At 39.1% G+C, this 16,890-nt stretch overlaps 1 protein-coding gene across 6 annotated transcripts in view; it reads left to right on the top strand.

Moving 5' to 3' along the window:
- Positions 1-16,890, top strand: part of CAMK2D (calcium/calmodulin dependent protein kinase II delta) — a 144,252-nt gene that overhangs the window by 12,404 nt on the left and 114,958 nt on the right. The gene's annotated exons all lie outside the window — the stretch shown is intronic.

The raw sequence follows: 16,890 nt of genomic DNA, 5'->3' as shown, positions 1-16,890 counted from the left end.
TCCTTTCCAACTCTACTATTGTATTGTATTGTATTATCCTGCCTAATCATCAAAACCATAGATCATACGTTCATTTTTTTCTTCTGTTTTATACAAAAAGTTCCCTTTTGATCAGCCATTCAAAATTCTGAAGTATGCCATGGGCAATAAAAAAGGTGAAATGTATGAATTAGTTTCTCATCACAGTAAACAGCATGTTAGAAATTACTTTTCCAGATGCTTTTATTTTTGTTGTATGAATTTATTGTTATTTTAGTATTGTTTCACCAGCTTCCTAGTTCTTTTGTTGTCATTTGCTGAAGACAGCTTCTCAAGAAAATGAAAACCACAAAGTCTTCCGCTAACCAAGCAGCACCTGCTATGCTTACAGCCTGGTAAACTAGACAGATGGCAAAAATAAAAATAAAAATTTAACCTCCTACCAACGAATTTTAATATTTGCATATAAAAATATTACAGAAGAAAAGGTAGGTCAGTAATTGCCCCATTTCTGGCTGTGGTCTTGTTCAAATGCACAACATTTCAGGTTCTTTCCCTGAAATCTAATGGGACTTTGGAAGTGTGCCTTCTCCCTGGCTGTCCCCACTGGAATATGGAAATATGGAATATTTCCCCTCCCTGAAGATTTGGCAGACTTTTAGTCTTTCCAGGGGTGGACTTCAAAAATTGCAGCAGCGGGTTCTCTTCCCAGTTGCTGGGTGGGTGTGGCCATGGTGGGCATGGCCTAGTTGGCTTCCTGCATCACGGTGGGAGAGGGCATTTTTGCCTTCCCTAGGCTCTGGCTTTCCTCGAGCTTCTAGGAAGGTGAAAACTGTCTCCCCCAGGCTCGGAGGCCTTCCGGGAGGCCCATTTCCCCCCCTTGCTTTGCCTCCACGCGGGCCCTGCATTTATCTCGTATCCAAAATGGGCTGGGTGGAGACTCCTGGGAGGGGCAGGGTGGGCAGGGCTAGCCAGGGGTGGGATTTGGAGGTTCTCTGAACCAGCCTTAATGTTAGCTATGGGTTCTCCTGAACCCAGGCGAACCTGTAGCAGCCCACCCCTGAGTCTTTCAGTACACCATCAAGTCCTTGCATGTTAGCCAAGTGCTGGTATAGAATGATGACATTTCAAGCTGCTTGTAGGCATCTCAAGGAGATGACTAGGGCACCGGATTTTTTAAAAATTATTATTTTATGGTTTATGTTTTTATAGTTGTTGATTTGATTGTTTGTGAACTGCCCAAAATTGTGTTTAAAATAGGTTTATCTAGGTCTTTTGAATAAAGAAAAAATAAGCCTTTATACATTTACTATGGAAAATCTTTGTACCAAGCGTTTTTTTTAAAAAAAGAAATTCTGCAGAAGAGCCAGTGTACTTTGTTTTTTGGATCTAATAATTGCAACATGCAGAATTCAGATACCTTCAGCAAGTAGCGACCTCTAACTATTTTATTTTAAGTTAATCATGTTTGAAGTTGAATTAAACATCTGCTTTGAGTCAGAAGCCCCATCAGTCCAACTGTCAGGTCACATTAGGAAATATAGTGAACACTGAACCACCCTTGTGTTTATATATAGGTATATATTTATAACTTTCTTCCTCTTCATGCTGTTGCAGTGTTACTGAAAAAGCTTTTATGTTTTGTTTACATCCTTTGCCACATTGCCCTATCTGCACAATAATTCGGTGTCTGAATTTTTCTCCATTCTGCTTTTATACTTTTTCCTTATGCTCTCCCTTCTTGTCTTTTGTTTCTGCTGCTGCTGCTGCTGCTACTTTTACCACCACCGCACACTTTACCAGTGACGTGCGGTGAGGTTTATGGCTGGTGAGGCTGGTGACATCATCAGGAAGGCGGGGAATGGGACCACGTGTGCAGGAGGCTGAGGCAGCCTCAGCCTCCTGCACATGTGGTCCCATTCCCCGCCTTCCTGAGTCAACATGAAGGGGACCGCAGAGCGCGAGCTGTGGGACCACGGAGCGCGAGTCGTGGTCCCCTTCATGTTGACTCAGGAAGGCAGGGAATCGGACCATGTGTGCCTTTTCCCTTTTCCCTTTTTTTTCTTTTCATGATGAGAGTGGTGAGGCTCTGCCTCCCCTGCCTCCCCTGACCGCACGTCCCTGCACTTTACAAAGGGTTTACGACAACTCAACTTGCCACAATCAACTTGCCACGGCCAATTCGCTGTGGCCAACTCGTAACAGCCAACTCAGTACCAGACAAGAGTAACACTCATATTGCAGAAATCATCCAATAGAATCATTAAGGAAAGGATGCCAAAGGATGGACAAAATAAAATGTGAATGACAAAAATTAAAAAAAAATTATTTTAAATAATTAAATTGAATTGTTGAATTGTCCCACAGCGAGTTTCCTTGTGGCGAGTTGGCTGCAGTGAGTTGGTCATGGTGAGTTGAATGTGACAAATTGGCTGTTGTCCCATTCTGCTTTTTACCTAGAAACTATTTGTAATAACTCTAGAAAGAAGTTGATTTCTCAAAGCTGATACGAACCAAAGGTTTTAATCTTACAGATAAGAATATCCCTATTAAAATGTAACTAAGTAGTTTAGACCATATTTCCAAATCTTTTTCAGATCAAAAGCCATATTTCTCCATTGAGTTACATGCTGGATATGCATTAAAAAGTGAGCACAGTTATGAAAAATAAATGGTGGGACCAGGACAAAAACTAAGCTTGATTTAATTTAACATTTAAAGGTGTAACTTGATATCCATTTGTTTGATTATTTCCCAGGTTTCTAATAGTTTTCTCATCTGTCACATTAAAATGTACAATTTGGTGGGAACTTTTTATGAAGCTTGGGGAGGAGATAAAGGTTATGTACTTCTTCTCTAGTGGTGGACTGCTACTGGTTCGGAACAGTTCGGGTGAACCGGTAGTTGTGACCTGGCGCCTTGGCGCTGTGCTGTCATATTTAGCCGTGTTTTTGAAGTCGCACGCATTCATGCACGAGGGAAGCGCATGCACGGATGGCTGCATGCTTGTGCGGATGGTCGCACGCATGCGCATATGTCGCGCGCACACATTTTCGGTGCTGGGAGAACCGGTTGTTAATGCATGTGCAGTCCACCTGTGCTCTTCTCCATACCTAACTGACACGTAACCCTTTATTCTAATTGCAGATTTATTTATTGAATAAATTCTCCAGAGAAATCAGCCATTGCTTTTTTTTAACCAGTGGCTTCATAAAATGAAATGTGTTTTTGTTTTGCTCCTATGAGCTTGTATCCTGACCATCATAGGTGCATGTACAAAGGTTCCTTAGTACAAACATCCTTGCTGAATATGCAGACATATTTGTAGACCACCTGACATTAGTGATCAGGTTCTTAGGCAGTCACTTGACGAGTTTCTACCTTTATATCTTTGTTCTTAGTTATGTACAAAATTTACAGGCAGGTTTCCACTCTCTAAAATGACTTTTTGAGATCACTTTCAGCTTAGAGTCTTGAATTGTAGAAGAACACCCTTTTGCTGGGGATATATTTGGGTGGTATACGGAGCATGGCCACTCCAAAAACACCCATTAATCAAACAATCAACAGTCCTAGGATGCTCTCTTCTTAATGGATTTTTTGTGAAAAAGGCATTGCTTTAAATCAATAGGTTGATGGATTAAGACTGATACTGTACGTTACAGCATGTCAACTGACTATTTATTTAAGTCAAGGAGTCTTTTAAACAAGAAGATGGGACATGTAGCCTGGTTAGCAAAAAGGGTGATGTCTATGGGACGCCTAAGCTTTAAAACCTGTTTTCTGATCTCAGCAGATAACACCCTGCAAACATGGTTTACTATATTGTACAAAGCCACCACTTTCAAGTAATATTTCATGCCTTTAATGAAACAGATTCTTCCAGATTAGAGATCCTAGTTTGAATAGAATAGTATGATCTGAGAACTCCCTATATATGAAAGAATATATGAATTCTTTCCTTATATATTAGGAAAGAAATTTTGGCCAGTAGCCTAGCATGCTAGTTTACTATTTATAGATTTTTTAAAATATGTATAATTTTCATTTTATGGGTAAACAATAATCCCCTATGTGTGGTCAGGAATGATAGAGAGGGATAATCTCGGATAAGGTATCCATGGTCCTTAAGAAATCCTGATGTTCCTGTTCTGTACCCATCAGATGTCACCAAATTCAGCAGCAAAATTTTGGTGTCACTCGAGGATGGGAGGAGTTCTTGAATAATGCAAGCAAGTCTAGCTTATGTAAAAATAAGTATAGTGTACCTGTTTTTGATTGGTCTAATCTTTGAATTGAGACACACTTGCTGTACTTCCTGCCTTGATGTAGCAGCTTACTAGTTCTTGCTATCATTACCTGTCCCCTTGTTTGTTTGGCATTCTCATTCTTAACCCAGGTGAGTGAAATAAATAGGGGTACTAGATCGTACACATTTTATTGTGAAATAAAAAGGATAAAAAACAAGAATTGATGAAAATAAATTCTATAGGGTGAGTTCCCAGCTCTGAACCTTGTGACTAAGGCAATCAGTCCCCTCAGTAATGAGCTAGCTCAATCTCAAGGACTATAATTATAATCATCCTTTATATGTTTAAAAAGGAACAACTAAAGGTAAAAATTCCTTTCTAACTTTAAGTTATCACATGAAAAACAGTGGTGAAGGAGATATGATTGTTCAGAGCATAAATTGCTTTAAAAAAAGATAACAAGATTCTGAGCAGATCAGAAGATGACATAGAATTACTTCTCATTTAGAAGAAACTATGTTCAAAGTGTTTAAGTTGTGCAAAACACACAGGAGTACTGAGTAAGCATAAAGAAAATAAACATCAGAGACAATAACAATAGAAGTTTATCACATCCTCATTGTTGTTGTTTTTTAACCACTCCTCGGTTGAGTAATTCTGCTTATGCTAAGGAAGATCCTACTTGAGATATGATTTTGCTTTGAAGAAGATTGCAATCTGTATAAGAGACAGCAGTCCCAAAGGTACTTTTTCAAGAGGCAACTGGACTTTCTGGTTTTTCTTTGAAGACATTTCGCTTCATATCCAAGAAGCTTCTTCAGTTCAGGATAAGGATAAGGATTCTTGGATAAGAAGCAATAATCTTCAAAGAAAAATTGAAAGTCCAGTTGCCTCTTGAAAAAGCACCATTGGGATAACCATCACCTGAATGACTGAGAATCTCCATAAACATAAGACAGCTGACTGTCTATTCTCTTGTCAAAGATTATAGACAATCGTCTAAACTACATGGCCCTGAAAAGAAACCACAATAATAATGTTTTGTTCCCAATTCTTTGAAACCAACTTGCTGTAAAAAATAACTTGTGTGAAATCTTCACATTTGTTTTTGTACAGTATTGAGATTACCAATTCATTCTCTAAAAATAGATCCAGTTTAATGCAGTATTAGGTAAACCAGCAACCCAAAATGAATTCTTACTTCTTGAAGTTTTGATTTGATTCCATAGAAGAGAATACATTTTGTCATTCTTATAAATCAAAATATGATGCTTGATTGAGACTATTTTTTTTTAGAAAACCTGCATTTCAGATTATATTAATTCATATTATTCTAATAAACTTGATTTATCCTGCCACAAGGGGTGCCATGAACCCTAATTATGATTCAGTCTAGTTTCAGGGACTTAACATTTCTATTTAGCTTGTTAAGGGAGGGTGAAGTTATAGAATCATCTTTAATGAATAGGAACCAGGTTGTTGTTAGTTGCAACGTTTTGTCTGACCCATTTCGACCCCATGGACAATGTTTCTCCAGGCCTTCCTGTCCTCTGCCATCCTCTAGAGTCCACTTAAGCTTCAGTGACTCTATCTCCATTCTCTGTCATACCCTTCTTCTTTTGCCCTCAATCTTTCCCAGCATTAGGCTCTTCTCCAGTGAGCCCTTCCTTCTCCTTAGGTGGCCATAGTATTTGAGTTTCATCTTCAGGATCTGGCCTTCTAAAGAGCAGTCAAGGTTGATCTCCTCTAGGACTGATCGGTTTGATCATCTTGCAGTCCAAGGGACTTGCAGGAGTCTTCTCCAGCACCATAGTTCAAAGGTCTCATTTTTTGGCGCTCAGCCTTTCTTATAGTCCAACTTTCACAGTCATACATTGCAAATGGGAAACCCATGGATGGCTATATATTTTCAGTAATCACTGCATATTTGTACTCTATACCCTCTAATGTTCATGTTACCTACTTGAAAATAGAATTTCCTTCTCTTTTCTTTTAAGAGAAACTCAATACAGCAGTAAAATCAATGCTATTTATTTTGATTTTTCTTATTGCTGGTATATAAGGAATCAAGAAGCACTACATTTATCAGCAGAGTTAAAACAGATTAAATAATCATGGTTTAGGCTTAGCAATACAAAATTTTATTTGATTACATAGGGTAATCAAAGACTACCTATCAAGAGCTTATAAAGTGCTAAAATGTGGTTGCATTTGAATCTCTCCTTGTTCCTTTTACATCCATTATTCCTAAACTGGACTTCAAATACTTTGGAAAATAAGTTGACCCCTTCCTCTCTGTGACAGCCCCTCAAATATTGGAGCAGTACTATCATGTCTCCCCTGGTTCTTCTCTTCACTAGACTAACCATGGCCAATTCCTGTAACGGTCCCTCATATGTTTTAGTCTCTAGTCCCCTAATAATCTTGGTTGCTCTTCTTGCACTCTTTCTTAGAGTCTCAATATCTTTTTTATAGCATGGTGACCAAAACTACTCAATACTGCAAGATCACACTTGCAGAATTCCAAGTATGATGTTACTTTATGAGAAGGGTGTTAGTATCTGACGTGATCTTGATTGAATTCCTCTGTTAATGCAATTTAGGATTGAATTTTTAAAAACATCAACAAAGTCCTAGGTTATTTCCTACCAGCAATTGCTGGTTATGCTCTTTGGGTGAAGATGGAAGTGTCCTCGGAGTAGTCTTCTGGGATGTCCAGAAGTGTAGCCATCAGAAACAGAAAATACATGTCGGGCAGGGTATGGCGGGCATGCCATATCTCCAGGGGTGGGCTTTAAAATTTTTAGCAAGGGGTTATCTGCCTGTTTCTGGCCTTCTTGAACTTCCGGTAGGCCCATTTTTCACCCTCCCTGAGCCTCCGTGTGCGCCTTGCACTTACCTGCATCCAAAGCAGGCCGCGTGGGGAGTCCTGGGAGGCGAGGGGTGAGTGGGGTCAGCCAGCAGTGGGATTTGGGGGTTCTCCGAACTGCACAGAAAGTTAGCTAGAGGTTCTCCCAAACCCCTGCAAAACACCAGCAGCCCACCCATGGGCCACCATTAGAAGAAGCTGTGCTTTCTAGGCCTACATGATTGCTGTGCAGTCCCTGGAGAATACATAAAAGGAGCCATTAACAGGGTACTACAAAGTGATTTGCAGCAGGCTTGGTCATTATGCTTTGTAAAGATATAGTTTGCAGTGAGGTGGCTAACACTATGGCCCTCATTTTTAATATTTTTGTGGAGGAGATTGCAGTGAGCAAAATGACCGCGCAAATTGGGTAGAGCTATGTTACAGATATAAGTGGGACTGTGATTTTAGATTTTAGAAGAGATTTATTAATTTAAATAGCAAGATTATTTAGCAAGGTTGTTTAACATTATTTAAAGTTTGGGGTCTCACGTTTGCACCTTGAAATCTATGAAGGCAATTGTATGCATGAATGATTTCTCCTTCCTGGGATAATAGGCTAGCCAAGTGGAATGAACTGTTCTCTTCCTCAGCATCCTGTAAATATTTTAAAGTATTTGAAGTTGGATCAATTTCATGAATAAACAATATAATTATAGAAAAAATAGAGCAATGCAATATTATGCAATGCTGGTTCTGATGCAGCATCTAAAAAAAAATATTTAAACAGTGTGGATTTCCTATGGTGGGAGTTCATTTTACAGTTCACAGAGTGGGAATAGATTGGAAATTATTCATTAATGTAGTATGTAAATATTAAGTGGCCGAAAACATTAGAAATGAGGTGGGCTTTTTTACAACAATTCTAAGGGAATAGAAGCAGGTGGATTGATGGACGGGTGGCTGGATGAGAGACAGAGAGACATTATATGTCATCAAATCAATGTTGACTCTTAAGAACCATACTGATGGCAACTGTGTTGAGAAAACATTTGGAGCAGAGGTGGTATTCAGCAGATTCTGACCAGTTCTGGAGAACTGGTAGCAGAAACTTTGAGTAGTTCAGAGAACCACTAAATACCACTTCTGACTGGCCCCGCTCCCATCTATTCTCTGCCTCCCCAGTCCCAGCTGATCGGGAGGAAATGGGTATTTTGGAGTAACCTTTCCCTGGAATGGGGAGGGAATGGAGATTTTATAGCATCCTTCCCCTGCCACACCCTCCAAGCCACTCCCACCAAGCCATGCCATGCCCACAGAACCAGTAGTAAAAAAAATGTTTGAATCCCACCACTGATCTGGAGCTGCTCTTGAATACCACCAGCAAACTCGCCATCCTTCAATTGGGAAAGGCAACTTTACTTGGAACTGTTTACATAGTACAAGGATAACTTTTAACACCATCAAACAACATTTGCCCATCCTAGAACCTTGGGAAGGACTTGATGATAAGTGAACAAAAATGCCAATTTCAGTTTAAACATCTGACTGACTGTGGGACCAACAACAATAATATGTTATCTAGAACTATCTTCGCTAATCATCTGTCAGATCTCATGCCAGCTGGAAAAAAATCTTATCTAGAATAATCCTTGACTTACAACTGTTCATTTAATGACTGATCAAAATTACAACAGCACTGAAAAAAAGTGGCTTATGACTGTTTCTCCATTTACGACCATTGCAGCATCCCCATGGTCACATGATCAAAATTCAGATGCTCGACAACTGGCATGTATTTAGGAGGGTTTCAGTGTGCCGGAGTCATGTGATCCCCTTGTGCGACCTTCTGATAAGCAAAGTCAAAGGGGAAGCCAGATTCACTTAGCAATTATGTTACTAACTTGACAACTGCAGTGATTCACTTAACAAGTGTGGCAAGAAGTAAGGAGAGGAAGACAGAGAGGGGAAGTAAGAGTAGGAGAGAGGGCAGGAAGAGGAAGAAGAGGGGAAGAGTGGGGGAGTGGAAGGGGAAGAAGAAAAAGGAAAGGAGAGGAGGAAAGAAGAAAGTAGAGAAGAAGGGAGGGAAGGAGGAAAAGAGAGGGGAAGTAAGAGTAGGAGAGAGGGCAGGAAGGGGAAGAAGAGGGGAGGAGTGGGGGAGTGGAAGGGGAAGAAGAAAAAGGAAAGGAGAGGAGGGAAGAAGAAAGTAGAGAAGAAGGGAGGGAAGGAGGAAAAGAGAGGGAAGGAAGAGTAGGGTTGTGGCAAAACAAGATGGATGTATGGGATGGCAGGTAGACCATTATATATTTAAATCTTTAGATGGAGAAAAGAATTGTTATAAATGTTAAAAGATATACACACATTAATAATAATAATAATAATAATAATAACAACAACAACAACAACAACAACAACTATGAGAATATATTTGTGAATGTATGTATGAAGAATAAAAATAAAAAACTCTTTTCACAGCGAGGAATGCACTTTGGAACAAAAAACAACAACAATAACTGTGGCAAGAAAGGTAAAATGGGGCAAAACTCGCCAACTAGCTTGTTTGGGCTCAATTTTGGTCATAAGTCGAAAACTTCCTGTTGTCAACGTTCCTGAAAACCCCAACTCCAATGAATCTCCAAGACAGGCATTTTCTCAAGGCTCCCATTTATTTGAGTAGGTATACAGTCACATCTGGGAAAACCCGAATCTGAGGTTTCCGGGCTTTCCCTCAGTAAGTCAAAAATCCAAACCCAGCCCCTGCTCCCATCAGTCCATCACATGGTCCAATCCCAATCCGTCCCAACTCGTGACATCACTTCAACCACTCCTCCTCCAGGTGCAGGACCTTCTTGACCGAAAAGAAGAATGCTATTTTATCGAACTACATTCCTTCTACTAAATCCCCCCTCCTACTTTCCCAGGCACAAGAATGTGGCAGCATGGAAGCATCCGTTGTTCATATGGCTTCCAAAGCTGACACCTGTATGAGTGAACAGAAGTATTTTAGGGTATCATGCCATCAAGTTTTAAAATATCTTCTAACTGTAGTGCAACATTTACATTTTTCCTGATGAATCTAACACAGGTGCAATTCACCAATTATCCACCCCAGAATTCAGATTAACCTACTGGCCATTTTAAGCCACAACTGGAAAAGGTGATACAAGCAGCAAACCTACCACTTCCTTCAGCGTTTGCATTGAAATTTTATACTCCAAGGCGTTTTGTAGATGCAGCCTATTGTGCTTGAAACCTTTTTTTTTCTCTTTCTGCAGCATATTATTTCAAACCTGCGTCCAGTTACAAATGTTTTCCTACTGTGCCAGTCATGTAACATTGGCAGCAACAGGCCCAGCCAGCTGTAGAAATCCGAGACTCTTCCTTTTATTTCTCCAGGACCTCGCAGTATTGTGTAAAACCCTTCAATGCTGTATTCTCTCTTTGTGTCTTAAAATCTGTAACAGTTGTTTAATTGTAATAGGATGGTCCTTGAGGAGAGGGGTGCATTTAAAACGAGAAAGGAAAACATTAGTGCATGCAGTGAACTGAGAAGAAAAGGTATTCATCATTCTTCAGAGATGAGCAATGGAATCACTTGTACTGTACAGATACCCTGTTTTCCCTGAAAATAAGACCTCCCCAGATAATAATCCCAATTGGGCTTTTGAGTACATGCGCTAAAATAAGCCTCCCCGAAAATAAGCCCTCCCTGAAAATATTGCAACACAGCAGCAGCCATGAGGTGACTACGCTCGCTGCCTCTTGCACCTCAAAACTAATAAGACCTCCCCCAAAATCAGTTCAAGCGCTTATTTCAGGGGTCAAAGGAAAACAAGACCCTCTTATTTTCAGGGAAACACAGTAGTCCTCGACTTACAACCACATTTGAGCCCAAAATTCCCATTGCTAAGCAAAAAAGTTGTTAAGTGAATTTTGCTCCATTTTACAACCTTTTTGCCACCAGTTGTTAAATGAAAAATTGCAGTTATTATAAATTAGTTAACTGGATCTGGCTTCCCCTTTGGCCATATTGCAACTCTCATATTGCAACATGCCAGTTCCTAAATTTTGATCAAGGGGCCACGGGGATACTGCAGTAAGTGTGAAAACTGATTATAAGTCCCTTTTTTCAGTGCCACTGTAATTTTGAATGGTCAAAATTACAAATGGTTGTAAGTCGAAGACTACCTGTATACCTCTATTGGCAGAAGTAGTATGGAATGTGAAGAAATCGCTACCTTCTTCCTACAGTTTTCCCATTGCTTCAGCACTTATTTGAAAAGCCACTGTGGGAACTGTGGGACAGGTATAAATTCAGTAGGTGAACTTTAAATATTCTAAACTTTCATTATGTAAATATATTCTATACAACCTATATCATTTCCTTATGGATTTCATGGTACCATACAATGAATTCTCAGGTGATTTCTGTAGCCATGTCTTTCTATGTAGCGTCTGCAAGGTAGCTGAATTAAGCTGTCTTGGCCCAATCTCTGCAACTATAATAATAACAGTATTGTTATCTGGGAAATAAGAGCCAGAAGCCATATCTATGCTACCTTGAATTGTTCAAACCATACGTCAAGCTCAGGAGAAATCAAGAAATCCAGGCAGTTCAAATGAATATAAAGTTTTTTTTTTTGCAAGTTTAAGCTCTTTACAATTTTTGCTGCTTGGTGGCCCGGCTGGGATAGGGGAAACGGGTTGTGCAAGTGGCAGGCTGGTGCGCAGGTACACACAGCTCGACTAGTTGAGCTGTGCATGCATGCACGTGCGCACCAGTCTGTCACTTGCACAATTTCAACTGTGCATGGGTGTCCTCCAGCGAACTCCTTGTGTAGATTCAAGCTACGCATGCGCATGCATGCTGGCCCACCGCTCGTGTGGCTCGGTCATGAATAGGCCATGACCTGGTAGTGGGCCACTGCCCAGGGTTTGGGGATCCCAGCTCTGCAAGAATCTGGACTATTAAAGGTCAAAGTCAATTGGCGGTACTTAAGAGTCAATGGAATTCAAGGTGGGCTGGACTTAGTTGTCTTGTGGGCACGAAGGGACTTGAGGCTGATGATGCATTTGACCCCTCCCTTGGATTCACCCTTGTCATCTCCTACACTCTGGGGGGGAAAGAGATGGAAGAGGACAAAGATGAGGATAATTTTACACATTCAGTTAATATGATGGTTGCCCTTTTATTGATCGTTACCTAATCCAGATGTGCTTTTAATTACAACTGCATCTATGTTGTGTGCTCTGAAAAAGATGTTGTCAAGCTTCAACATCTTTTGCTGTTGCAACTATTATCACTTCTCAGCTTGCCAATGAACAATGGGGAGGGGGGGGAGAAGGGTAGATACAATGTAGCTTCCAGGCATCAAGATGCCAGCTATGAGAATCAAGGACACTTTGGCAGATATTTACCAGCGCCAAAAGACTTTCTCACAACAATACCAGGAGACTATATTGGACAACGTGACCTTGTCTAATAGGGGGAGGAAAAACCTATGTGGGCTTGCGCAGGAAATGGTTAGATCATTGCCTAAATCATGTACTTAATAAAGTTTTGCATTAAGAGGTTGGACCATCTCTCCCATGCTTGCTTTGGTTGGGTTCGTCAGTCGGAACATTGACAGATGTTATATTTATAGATGGAATGTTTTACTATATAACGCATGCCTATTAGAACACATTTATATTTACATATTAATTTATATAAAAGTTTGGATAGTAAAAATTCATTTTAGACAGTATCAGCTCAAGTAATGTAATGATAGCTTAATTATTTTAAAATAATTATTTTAATCATATCTTAAAATATGATTATTACATTTTTGTACACAAATATATTCTTCATTTCTATTTTCTTTGCATCACTGAAAGATACTTGGAAAAAATGAAATGTTAAGTTAAATAAATATTTAAATGTTTTAGAACCACAGCACTATCAGTAAAGTCTAGCTTTACATAAAAGAGCCAACTATTTAGCAGGCAATACCTGCTATACAAATTGAATTTTTTGCCAGTTAGTAAAGAAAGGGAAGCATCTGGAGTTATATACAAGAAAGACCAAATATTTCAGATTTTGTACAGCTAGAAAAGTAGCTTTATGCCAGCCAAAGAACTGCAAATAAATGATCAAGGAAGTAGATTACAAAAACCACATATTAATAATACATTAGCAAAGGCTACCAGAAGCATGTTAGATTCATCAGAGCAGAATAGGGTTTATTTTCAACCAGTTTCCTAATTTTTCATTAACACAATCCATCACAATTTATATGATAGCCTTTAAAAAGCCAATTAGTCCTACGTGAGTGGGTGACTGTTGTACAGGTTTTGTCTTACAAATTTGAAGTACCATTTTCAAAGGCTCTCTTTCCCTTTCTGAGATATATTACTTAGCAACAAAATACTTATTCTTCACAATTCCAGAACCAGATAAAGATATTGCGCTAGGATGAGCAATTCATATTCTTTCACGCAGCTTCTAAGGAAACTGGCACATGCCATGATTTCTTAAGAATGAATCATTTTTGGATCCTTCACCAATTTATCCCGTTTTTCTGTTTTCTAAATGGGAGCACGGAGTTGTGTGTGTGTGTGTGTGTGTGTGTGTGTGTGTGTGTGTGTGTGTAGAGATTTGAATATACCAATATTTCTGGCAGTTGTTGATGCTGGAAAATACAGAACTAGATTCTAGGTCTTTTCTGGGCTCGACAATTTTAATGTAGTTATATATTGCATTTACATTGTATTTTCAAGATTCAGTTGCTTAGAATTTCTTGTATCAATAACAACATTATGACATTGATTAGTCATTTATCCATATCAAGAAACTATAAACATTAATTCCAAAAAAGCAAACCCTCTATATTTATATTATATTATCATCTCTGCAGTCATCCTTGTTCTGTTCTAAGCAATCCATCTCATTCCATCCTATACTGTTTTTCTGCAAAGGGAATTCCACGAGACTTATTGTACCTTGCCTTAGAACTGAGTTGCCATTGCCAGAGTAAGATGCTTCAACGTATGTAAATAATAAATGCTTTTTTTAAAATCTGGAAAACTGTTATATATGTTGCGCCAGCCATTTCAAGGACTTACCACATCAAGAAATGCTAGGCCATTTTGAGCAGTCATATCGAAATTTGTTTGAAACCTTGTTTTATTTCCATGTTTGAACTGGGTATGAAACTGGAACCTCTGCAAAATGTTTTTTTTGGGGGTAGGGGGAATTTGAAGAGCCAACCTGTGAGGGGACCAGAGCTTTAATAATATAAACAAGTCCATTGATAGAATCTTCAAGCAATAATGAAATTCTTTCATTGCATTAAGGGTATTCCTAAATCTACCCTAAATGCAAAAGCTAGAATAGATTTATCCAACACACACACACACACACACAAACACACAAACACACACACGTACAGAGAGCAATCTGTAACTTTAATTGTATCAGTAATGATGGATTTACTTCTTGGACAATTTTACAACTTAAATTTTATTGAAAATGTCTACATGCAATTTAACTTCAGTGGTCAAAAAGGTTTTGCTAAAAATGTGATTTGGCATTCTGTAAGCCTACATTCTTCTTGTTGTTCCTTTGTTATAATGATTGTATTTACAGTACATGTCTGAGAGACAATGTGTATATCATTGATGTATCCAGTTTTCATACATTTTAAGATTTAATGGAATGTCGTTCAGGCCATTTGCTTTTCTGTGATGATCAAATATTATTTCAAGGACAATTTACTCTCTGGTTATTTAGTTATTGCCTTTTTAACTACCAGTAGCAGCACAAAGAAGTTGGATGTATAATTTAATTAAGCTGCAGTTGATTTGTAAGGACATAGCATGTTAATACTTAAGAAGAAAGCTTTTTTCCAAATTTTCTTGCTAGCAATGTAAGGTTGGAAGTAATTTATATATAGGGTTAGGCAGGGGTGAAATTCAGCAGGTTCTGGCCAGTTCTGAAGAACCGATAGTGGGCATTTTGAGTAGTTCAGAGAACCAGCAAATACCACCTCTGGCTGGCCCCAGGAGATTTTGCAATATCCTTCCTCCAGGAGTGGAGAGGGAATGGGGATTTTGCAGTATCTTTCCCCTGCCATGCCCACCAAGCCACACCCACATAACTGATAGTAAAATTTTTTGAATTACTTCATTGTGGTTAGCAGTGGTGGGTTGCAGGCGGTATGCCCTGGTATGGGCGTACCGGTGCCTGCCTGGAGCACCAGGTACCGTTCCAGTACGATGCTCTGGAGGACCCACCCGCCTGCCCAAGCTCCTTACCTATATTTGAACTCTGTGGCGCCTCCGCGCATGGCACCTGCGTGACGCTCTGCCAAGCAGCTGGAGCATTGCGGAGGCTCACGGAGGCATCACAAGAGGTAAGGGCGCATGCACGCGCTGCAGGTGTTCATTTGGTGGACGCCGGGCCCCGTTGCAACACTGGTGGTTAGGGATAGTTTATATGTGTTGTAAAATATTTTGACTTGATATCAAGAATTGATAGATATTTCTATTATCTATTGTGCTGGTTGTGGTAGAAGCCACATATTATCCTACTTTTCTATGTTAATGATCAACTGTTATTTGGTTATGGGTTATAGAAACAGCCTGCACCTTATCTATGTGAAGAAGATAAGAACAATCAAAGGTTGATGTTTTCTGGATTATAAAATTACATTATTTTCAAAATTGTGCATTTTTATCTAAACATTGTGTTATTGTGCATTTATAATCTTTGCTAAAACACATATTCTGAGGTCAGTATTGAAGGTTGCTTGAGATTTATGGTGGAGCTCAGTCCATCACAAAATCTGAGAGGTTCTTATGTAAGAAATGCCTACAATAGGCTTAAAGATCTATTTCATCCCTTAAGTGCCTCTTTGCAGCTGTGATATACTGATAATTTTTGCCATTGTCGGGTTTAACATGCTGTAATCTGGTGAAGTGATTCATAGTCCCCTCATTGTATTACCCAAAGTGAAAGCAATGCTTAACATATAAATAGATACTTCTTGTAAATCATGCAGATACATTTAGAAACGGAAAACATACTGATGTGTGAATAATTAGTCTGTTAAATTCATATAATGGCTCTTTAGCATAAATTGTGAATGATATTTAATTTTGCTGAAACATTAACACCCATTCCAAATGTTGCATATGAACTGCCCCACTATAATTTAGGTATTCTGTCTTAAATTATCAGAACTAAAACTGCTGTGCCCTACTAGTGTAATATTTTCATTTAATTAAGTGCTAACAAAACTGGTAAAGTACTTTGCCTTATAAATATGCATACAAACCAGATGTTTTGTGCAGGATTGTATTAATTTTCCCTTCATACTGAAAGTATACCAACTTCTTTCTATTGATTAATTGGTTAGGTGATTAATTTCAATGCTGCTGCAGTTTTAAGATTGCTGGCAGTACGCAATATAAACCAAAATAGTAAGGCAGTCAAGATAATAATTAATAGACATAAAACCAGCATTCATTTTAAAACAACTGAAACACCTGTTTAATGTGTGTATGTATGTGGGAAGATTAAGGTATGATGTTATATGATAATGTCATTCCTTCAATCTCTAAATTGAAGGAATAGAAAAGCTCTTAACTGACTTCTAGACAGCATTCAGCACTAAGAAAAGTCTAACTCAGGGGTCAGCAATCTTAAACACTTAAAGAGCCACAAAGGTCCTAACTATAAGCCCCCCCCCCCTGTTTAATTCTGGAGCCAACCGGAAGTCTGGTTCCTCCACCATAGAGTCCTAGTGTGGCACCCTTTTTCCTCTACTTGTC

The sequence above is a fragment of the Natrix helvetica genome (assembly GCF_964273705.1).
Source record: "Natrix helvetica genome assembly, chromosome: 7".
In the NCBI taxonomy this organism is placed as follows: Eukaryota; Metazoa; Chordata; class Lepidosauria; order Squamata; family Natricidae; genus Natrix; species Natrix helvetica.
This window is presented reverse-complemented; position numbering and strand designations above follow the sequence as displayed.